We start from the raw sequence: 10,679 nt of genomic DNA, 5'->3' as shown, positions 1-10,679 counted from the left end.
GATAAAAACCAACTGTGTTCAACAAAAATGTCAACGAATATTCCCTGAATGGGTTTCCAAGTTCTACACTGGATCGAAGGATGACCTATGCCATATCACATCTATAATCTAGGTTTAAATTAAGTTTCACAAAAGAGAAAACTATCAAAATGGTCTACAGTGACCCTCAATTATCTTTAATTACCTATTTAACTTGTCATAAATTACAGTGGCTGATGTGGCTTCTCAATAATTATATAACAGAAAAATCATCGCGTTTCAGATTTTAACTTACGTAGCAAATGAGCTTTAATTGGCGATCGACACTGGTATTACGCAAAAAGGGGGTGTAACAGATGAGACTTCTGCAGTTCTGAGTGAAGCTTTATGGGCTGTTATGCGGCGCCGCGTGCTTTCATTACCTTGTCGTTGGTTAGGCAGCGTCAGGGGGCGGCGGGCGGCACAGCTCCACACCTCGCCATCTCGGAAGCAACTCTCCTAACTTCTCCTTACTACAATTTACCGAAGTTGGTTTAAAAAAAGTTATCTGGCTGTGTTTTCAACTGACCAATCAGGGTCTCAATGTTAACCTTAAGCTCTGCCCACAAAAATTCTGTGTATCCAATGAGAAACGTTATACTTTTCATGGTGGGGCAATGTTTTTAATGTTTGAGACGTAACAGAGACGCGAAAAGGTCTCATGCTAAAACTTGCAGCTGGTGTGCCCCTTTTAGTGTTATCGCAAGATCTATACTGTTCTTATGGAGGTTCTCTATCTTTTAACATGGGCTGGGGGGTGGTTTTGGCGGTCGGCTGACGACGTGGGTGTCCGTCCCTTATCATAGGGCCTCCTAGCTTACACGATTCTGCTCTCGGCTTCTGTTCTCGTTTCTCTCCTCGGAACTGCGTCTGTTTCACAGTGGGAAGGTATGACATGCATTTAGGCTTTCTTGTGTTTGCTCACTCGTTGATCGTATTACTTTGGATAATTTAATGTCAGGATTTATTTGGAGCTATGTGACGTACTGCATGATTTGCTATCATGTCAGGGTTTTCATGGAAGGTGTTGGATTTGCCTGACACCTTACAATACTAACCAAAGAAGAGGTGATCACCATGGAAGTGTGGACGAGAAGGGGCCCCACTTAACATGTACAAACATTTTGAATGTAGCCTTCAGTCTTGAACGGCACTTGCCTTTCATCGCTCGGCACTTCTTCTACAGCTCTTACCCACAGGCTCCAGCACTACCACTCTCCCCACAGGTGCCCCGCCGCCTGTGCATCTACTGACCACGGTATTAAACATGCACAATAGCTAGTCGTAATCGGACACTCCGTTTATTACATCATAGGTTCAGGTGTTGTAAGTGCCAAACCTATTTTTTGAGGAACTATCCGCCGTTGCTGAAGCTCATGAAGTTTCCACTGCAACCAATGAAACACGGTCTGAGAAATACTAAATGCTCCTGTATCCAAAGCATACATCTAAAGGTAAGCAATAGTCTTTGTCAGCCTCATCTTGTCTCCCAGCAAACAGCTCAACTTAAGAATGTTTTACGCCAGTAGTAAGTCAATGTCATAATAGAAAAACAAGTAATAAGATGTCAATATCATTAGCTGAAGCATATGTAAATTATTTATAGACACATCCACGAAATAACTGTCCGCATCGTAATGTAGTTTGTTTTTACTGTTCCACATCCTGGTCGTACAGATACGTTCCTACGTATACCCAGAAAACAGGTGCGGGTCTGCCATGTCGGCAGCCTGATGAAAACACAGTAGTTTCTGTCGACAACCAGGAAACAAGGCTTCTATCAACCTGTTTTGACGCCAACAACGCAGAACTGAGATGTGGGGTTTAAAATAAACATTGGGGCTTCTGTCTCGATTAAAAACGGGAAGAGGTATCAGGTTCATTAACCAACACTGTTACCGATAAATCGTAGGCTAAGTAAACACGCTGGGTATGTTATCCCTCCCAAAAGTGCAATCTGTCAACTAGGCCACCTACGGGAAATCTTGTCGCAAGCTGAGATTAGATGCTCTATCAAATAAAAAGGCCTCCAGCTTACTTGTTTGAGACGCCTTCTCTATGTTTGGATTAAAAATTCGTGACACAGTCAACTCGATTATGAAGTTGAGAGTGGTGCAACACCATGTTGAGGCAATTGACAAACTAACTGCCCGTAAGGAGTCAAATTCAGTTATTATAGATAATTTCCATCAATAATCATCCAATTTGCCATCTTTAAATCTCCTAAAAAATAAAGGCGTTCTAGAACTTAGAACTACTTAAACCTAACTAACCTAAGGATATCACACACATCCATGCGCGAGGCAGGATTCGAACCTGCGACCGTAGCGGTCGCACGGTTCCGGACTGAAGCGTCTAGAACCGCTCGGCCATAGAGGCTGGCGTCCTACTGGTCTTCAGGTGAAATAGCTGCTGAGAACTTGTACAACGACACATGATCAGAATAGATACTACCGCCAACTATCACTGAAGTATAGGAAGAGTTGCCTCCTACTGATCTACATGTGTAGCTGCTAGGGAACGTGTACGCACACACATATAGGAACATACTTAGTAAGAAGGGATGATGATGATGATGATGTTTGGTTTGTGGGGTACTCAACTGCACGGTCATCAGGGCGCGTACAAAGACCCAATTTGTACACAATCCAGTTATTTTACACATTTAAATCTAGCCACTGTTACGAATGATGATGATGAAATGATGAGGACAACACCGACACTCAGTCCCCAGGCAGAGAAAATCCCCAATCTGGCTGGAATCGAACCCGGGACCCCGTGATCCAGAGGCACCAACGCTAGCCACTAGAGCACGAACTGCGGACAGTAAGAAGGGAAAGTGCAGCAAATTATCACTGAAATGTAGGAATGTCAATACACGCTACCACAACTGACAGAAAATGCTTCACTACTCTAATTACACAATGAAATTGTCGCTAGAAAATCACAGCACCTAAATAACGGAACATAATGGAACACAAGCACAGGGAATTGAGAAAAATCATTGTAAGAACACAACAACCGCAGATAACGATCCCAAAAGATCTCGCCAGGAGAGAGTGGTGGCAGCTGCATGTGTGTTCATCTCAATGTGTAGATACAGACTAAGCAATTTAGAACCAGCCTTATCCCCTCCTACCTCCACTCTTCCCTCGTGGGCAGGTATATTGGTTTTCCGTGCCTGTTCTATCCTTTGTTGGTACACAAAGAGATCCATCTTCTGGCAGTGACGTACTGTTTCTGGTCTGCAGAACAGGCAAAAGACTCAACAACAGGCAGCATCGTGCAAGCTGTTAAACGGAAAAACTAGCCCCCTGGAACAATATCTTGGGAAGATTGGCCTGCCTGGAACGATAACAAGATACCTGCCTGTTCGTCACAGATAAAGAACTGAACAGTCAACAGCAGTGTGCTTTCAGATGTTTTGGATGGTTGGTTGGTTGGTTGGTTGGTTGGTTTTGGGGAAGGAGACCAGACAGCGTGGTCATCGGTCCTATTGGATTAAGGAAGGATGGTAAAGGAAGTCGGCCGTGCCCTTTCAGAGGAACCATCCCGGCATTTGCCTGGAGTGATTTAGGGAAATCACGGAAAACCTAAATCAGGATGGCCGGACGCGGGATTGAACAGTCGTCCTCCCGAATGCGAGTCCAGTGTTGTTTTGGATGTGCCGTCACTATCTGAAAGAGGTTCTTGGCTAAGTAAAATCAGCCTCTTGTAGAAAAACATTGAAATATTGTGTACCATGTAAATGAGATGCTTATGGATCCTTATACTAGTCGTCTCACTGGGTACCGATTTGCCTGCTCTGACCACGACAGGTGGACATCAGTGCCTCGCAATCACTAGCCCCTGTCGCTGCATGTAGTTATATAACCCATCATGGCTAGCATTTATTCTACTTCTTCAGGTAAACTGTCCGATGGCTGTCTGGTAGAGGTTTCAGACGCTACACACACACCCAACAGTTGTGTGTGTGTGTGTGTGTGTGTGTGTGTGTGTGTGTGTGTGTGTGTGTGCGTGTGCGTGTGCGTGTGTGTTCTCGTATACTGTGGAAGGATGAGATTACTGCTGTACAGATGGTGGAGGAATAGCTGTTGGAGGAATCTTACACAGATCACTTGCCCCTCATGGAGTAACACGCTGCGTGTCTGCCTAAAGTGTTGCCATTATTAGCAGTTCAACTGCGTTAATGTCTGCTCATTTATTAAAAAAAATAGTTATTGAATAAACATGAACACTCATTTGCTGCATGAAGTACAGGGTGTCGATAAAGTCGCTTTACAACTTCAAATTTTTATTGCAATAGCAGATGCTGAAATATTTTAATAACATTCCTTTTATTGTAATCAGTATTTATAAAAGTGTTTTAGCAGTGTTTAATAGACCTCTATGTGGGCGCCTTTAGTTGCACAAAGCACATCAAGACGGTACTCGATTTCTTGCCATTTTGGTGGCAATGGCATTACGAATCCTTTGCTTCAAGTCAACAATGTCCCATATCTGTGTTTGATACACGATATCTTTCACATACCCCCATAAAAAAGTCCACGGCAGTGATATCTGGCGAACACGTGGCCCATCCCTACTAATGCATCTGTCTGGAAATGTTGCATTGAGGAACCGACGAACATGCAGTCCCCAATGTGGTGGTGCACCATCTTGCTGGAAAATGGTAGTTGGTTGTAAGTCAATCAGCTGTGCTGCAATATATTCGGTCAGAAGGTCGAGGTAAACATCTTCAGTAATTGTTGACTCGTTGAAGAAAAATGGACCAATTATTCGGTTGCACATGGTTCCACACCACTCAGTCACTTTTGGACTATCCTGCTGAAGCTCCCTAGTCACACGGGGGTGTTCAGATCCCCAGATTCTCACATTGCGTCTGTTTAATGTCTCAGAAACATGAAAAGTTGCCTCGTCACTGAAACAAACTCGCTCGAGGAATGCTTCATCCTCGGAAAGGCGTTCCAGCATGCTGAGTGCAACCTCTGTCCGTTTTGGCCTGTCATTTGGCTCAGGTGTTTGTAACAGTTGCACTTTGTAAGAGTGCAGCCGTAAGTTCTTGTGGAGGACATTATGCACAGTTGAACGTGGTAGTTGCAACTGTCTGGCAGCAGTGCGGATGAACTTCGTAGGTGAACGAGTGAAGACGTTTAAAACGCGATCGATGTTTTCCTCGGATGTTCTTGGTCGCCCGCTCCTCCCTTTATCCAACACTATCCGTGTCTCCATAAATTTTTTGTGCCATGCACGGATTGAAGGGCGCGATGGGGGATCTCTTTCATACTTCGTTCTGAAGTTCCGTTGAGTCTGAATATCCGATTTTGTCTCTAATAAACCAGGGCACACATTGTGCCTTCTCTTGAGGAGTTTCCATTTTATAGAGGTTCAGTTACTTCCATCAACAGAGTATCTGGAACACAAAATTTTAGTATATATAAAAACTTTAATAAACAGTGATTACAATAAAAGAAATTTTGTTAAAATATTTCAATAACTGCCGTTCTAATAAAATTTTGAAGTTGTAAAGGGACTTTATGGACATCCTGTATTATCATTTTGCATCCTACAGGTGTCATTCTTATGCTTGCTTCAACGGTTATTGTACCGATAGATCTCGTCTCACATCGTGTAAATGATGTATTCTTATGCCTTTGAAACGAATGCTATGACAGCAATAATGTAAATAGTGTATGTAATACCAAAATCAGTGAAATCTCCAGCTAAATAATTGTAAACTAACACTTCTGGAATGAACTTACGTTTGCTACAATTAATATTGAACTGAGAACATTAAATCTAGCATTGAATATACTGTACCACAAAATAAGCACTTAACACCATCCAACAGTCTTTAAGCATTACATTCAGATGGCATGTTCCACACAGTATAGTGAGTTGAAAGTTTCACCAATAAGATAATGCTGGCAGGGCCAAACAAGAATATGATAACCAATACTGAGTGAACATTCTAGGATGGATAGACATGTTTTTCTTGTTAGTGGTACCAGTGTATCTTAGGAGGAGAGAGATGTAATCCTCTTATAAGCAAGCTACTATTAAAAAAAACACATATTAGCAACGATTATGTTATGCTTTGAGTGCTTCCCAGCTGTGAATGCAGGAAGACACAGTTCTGTAATAACATCACAAAACTATCGGAAAAAAATAAAACCTTCCACGAGAACATTGCTAGTGTCTTCACCTCAATGTGTGGATACGGACTAAAGCAGCTTAGAACCACTCTTTCTTCCCACCTATCTATCCTACCTACTCTGCTCTCTCCCTTCCTCCCTCTCCCCCACCCCCCTTGTAGGTAGAGATATTGGTTTTCCAGGCCTGTTCTAACCTACTGGTCCTCTGCTTTGGTCATTGTTGACAATGATATACTGTTTCTAGTCTGCAGCTGCAACCTCCCATAGGCAGTGGTTCTGTTTTCCGAGACCTGTTCTATCCTCTCACTGATGATGCATATAGGGATCCAAATGATGGCGATGCTCTGCTTTGTTTGGGGTTGAGCTGACAATGACATACATTTCAGATCTGCAGAAATAAAACGTATTTCTAGGAAACGCCGACCCCTGGAACAATAGCAAAATACACTGGAGGTATGAATTAAAAAACGCCTTCAGTCACAACTTTTCGTGTTTTATTAAATGCACGATGCATTTCGGACCCTGTGAGTCCATTATCAGATGTAATTTGTCTTAATACACGTTTTATTTCTTCCCTTGAATGAGGTGAAACTCATATTCCTTTCACGAAAAGGTTTAACGTTAGGTTATGAATTTCGCAAGTCGAAAGCGGAAAATATGTGCAAAACATGGGAAAGATGAACAGTATAAACTTACCACATAATTCACGAAAAGCGTTTTTAACGTTTTAGCACCAGCAAACATTCCTTTTTCCATTGTTTTCGTACATTTCACTTCACTCAACAGTCACATTTGCACACACATGTTAATAAACACTTCACAGTTGTTTTTTTACATGGTGTTGCCAAAACTTATTCGTAGTGCTAAAGATGTAACTATTAAACAATTGACACATGCAGCAAATAACTTTAGAATAGGTCTTTAAAATTACTGAAATAACTATGGCTTGCGAAGTCTGTTTGTTCATTTAACATAGATTGTGTTTTTTTCTTATTTTGTGGAGGTATATCTCCAGTTATTCTAGCAGACTTAGGGTCTTACCATTGGCTTCGGTATGTAGTACTACCAAATTGTTTTCTAGACTGTTGATGACATGTTTCGTTTCCAGCATATGTTGTGCAATGACTGATTTTTCGAAATGGTTTGTGACCGAGCGGTTCTAGGCGCTTCAGTCCGGAACCGCGCTGCTGCTACGGTCGCAGGTTCGAAACCTGCCTCGGGCATGGATGTGTATGATGTCCTTGGGTTAGTTAAGTTTAAATAGTTCTAAGTCTATGGGACGGATGACCTCAGATGTTAAGTCCCATAGTGCTTAGAGCCATTTGAACCATTTGAATCGAAATGGTTGAGCCTGAAAGCATTTACGTGGTTTTTAAAATAGGTTTTGAAGTTTCTGCCTTTTTTCCCTACATAGTAGGCAGATCAACCGAGGCATGATACTTTGTACACTCCGCTGTTGTATGTTTGCGTATTTGATTTTACGTTATGGATGTGTAAGTTTCCTAACTCATTATTAGTTGAGAGTGCAACTATTAATTTGTATTTCTGAAAAGGTCAGCAATTTTTGCGATATGGGCCCAGGTATCGGATACTAGTGAATATTTTCTCCTCTTTCACTGTGTGTCCATTCGTTGTCTTGGTTTTGCGTATGTGTCTACTTAAATTGTCAATTGTTTTGGATGTGTATCAATTGCTTATGGCAATGCTATTTATGATATCAATCTCATTCTTGATGATGTTTTCTTCTAAATCAAGAGAGTGTACTATGTTGCATGGACTTAAATGCAGCATGTTTCTGTATGGTGGAATGGCATGATGAGTTGTCCAGTGTTATGTCTGTGTATGTTCGTTTTCTGTGTATGCTGAACTTGTGTTTTTATTGGTGGTTGGTGATTTTAAGATCCAGGAAATTTATGCTTTTGTTACCATCATATTCTATTGTGAATTTTATGTTTTTGTGGAAAGAGTTTAATATTGCTAGTAGTTCTTCGATCTCATCTTTTATTCCATCAAATAGCACCAAGGTGTCATCAACGTATCTCCAGTAATATATTATTTAACTTTTTATTCTACTGTCTTCATTAAAGAACTTACTTTCCAGCTCATGGAGAAATATGTCTACCAGAAAACTTGATATGCTACTGCCCATGGCAAGACCCTCATTGAGTTGGTAACTTTCCCATTAAATCTAAAGGAACTGTGAGAGAATATTAGTTGTAACATGTCCTTGACTTCTGATATTTCTGCAATTGACAATTTTTTATGTTTAAAAAGTTTTTAAAGATTATGTCTATTGTTTTTTTCAGTCGGTACATTTGTAAATAGGTTAGTTATATCAAAAGAGTCAAACCTGGCACCTGCAGGAATATTTATATCCGTAATTTTAGTTGTTAATTCATTTATGTTCTTAACAGTATGATCTATCAAACGTATAGTACTGTTTCAGAATTTCATTCAGTAACTGTGAGACTTTGGAGGCAGGTGTATTTTTAGATTTAACAATGGGCCTCAAAAGAACATGGGTTTTATGGGTCTTAGGTTGAGCTCTTAGTCTTGGGGCTGTGGGGCTCCTTAAAATGCATGTTTTTTCTTGTTTTTCTGTGAAAAGGAAATTGCACTTATTGACCATCTTTCTGATTTTGTTTTGGAATTTTATCGTTGGATCTTGTTTGAGCTCTGTTATGTTGTTTTCAGAAAAGAAAGTCAGCGTTTTAGTGATGTATTCGTCTTTATTCATAATTACTACAGAATTGCTTTTGTCACCTTTCAGAATCATGGCAGTGTTCTATTGATTTCATTTTTGTGCTCTTTACTAGCTTTCTCTCTTGATAAACTGCTTTGAAGGTTTCATTATGGTTACTTAGGCTTTTCTGAATAATTTTATTGATTCTGTATGTTAAGACAGTCTGTTCAGTGTTGTTTAGGTCAGCTAAATCAGCTGATTTTTTAGTGTGTATGATGAGGTTTTTCAGGTTTCACATAGTGTTTTAGCCCTTTCCTGAGTAGATGTTGCTCTTTTTTCACTGAAGGTGATGTCAGTTTGGTCAATGAACTGTGGATGAAGCCCGACCGACAGGCATTACAAGCATTGAGCGAAAATAATAGTGTATTGAGACTGGCTAGCTTCTAGCTGAAATCTAGATCTGCACAATAAAATTTGAAAAGGACGACTGATCGCTGCAATCTATAATTTACAAGTCTTTCATAAAACTGTGTTTTGTTGGATGGTTGGTCGATCTGTTGCTTATGCAATTTTAGTTGCATAGTTTCGAATTTCTTTTGGTGCCTGTGTATGATTTCAGTTTGCATTTTGTTTACAATACTTTCAACATACTCTTCAGCAACTTTTAGTTCTAACGGGTGTAGTGTATTAGCTAAGTGCAAATATGTGCTATAACAGCACTTAATAATATCTTCTTTCTTCTTATATTGAGATTTTACTACTGACTTCATCCACATTATCTCACATTTCCTTTCCGCAATCTGGGATGCAGCAGACTTGTTTTTGATCTCCGCTTTGACATAATTAGGACGAAAATCACAAGCTAGACATTCTTTGGTGAACTTAATACTAGCAATGGTTTTCATGAGTTTTGTTTTGTAATTCCTGTATGAGTATACTGCCTTCAGTGCCTGGCTGGGCAAATTCAATTTAATTTTATCCATATTTTGCTGCTTCAATCGTGACTATTCAATACACTGGAGGTATGAACTAAAAAACGCCTTCAGTCACAACTTTTCTTGTTTTATTAAATACACAATGCATTTCGGAACCTATGGGTCCATCATCAGATGTAATTTGTCTTAATACATGTTTATTTCTCCTCTTGAATGAGGTGAAATGCAATTCCTGTCACGGAAGGTTTAATGTTAAGTTATGAATTTCGCAAGTCGAACGCCGAAAATATGTGTAAAATAGTGGAAAAGTTGAACAGTGTTGACTTACCACTTAATCCAAGAAAAGCGTTTTCAACCGTTTTATCACCAGCAAAAATTCTTTTCGCCGTCGTTTCCGTGCATGTCACTTCATTCAAGAGGCACATCTGCACACACATGTGTATTTAATAAAACACGAAAAGTTGTGACCGAATGCGTTTTTAAATTCATACCTCCAGTGTATTGAATACAGTAACGTTTGAAGCTGCAAAACATGGATAAAATTAAATAGAAAAATGCTTGAATATTCGTCATTGAGTGGCCAACAGCATGCTATGTCTCTTGGCTGCGTCTCGCAGTGGGAAGAGGCAGCTCAATGGGCTTCACTCGCCAGGGGGGTGGGGGCCGTGGCAGAGCAGGTGCCGCCACCAGCAACCGCTGAGGTCGCTCCGGGCGGTCGCTGTTCAGTAAGCCAGCACCAACCACTCCACTGCCCTCGAACACTTCCAGCAGCTTCCAGTAGCCTGTACGCTCTCCTAACAAAAATGGTTCAAAAGGCTCTAAGCACTATGGGACTTAACATCTGAGATCATCAGTCCCCTAGACGTAGAACTACGTAAACCAAACTAA

Source organism: Schistocerca piceifrons, chromosome 7, assembly GCF_021461385.2.
Source record: "Schistocerca piceifrons isolate TAMUIC-IGC-003096 chromosome 7, iqSchPice1.1, whole genome shotgun sequence".
In the NCBI taxonomy this organism is placed as follows: Eukaryota; Metazoa; Arthropoda; class Insecta; order Orthoptera; family Acrididae; genus Schistocerca; species Schistocerca piceifrons.
The sequence above is the reverse complement of the archived record's forward strand: the minus strand, read 5'-3'. Positions refer to the sequence as shown.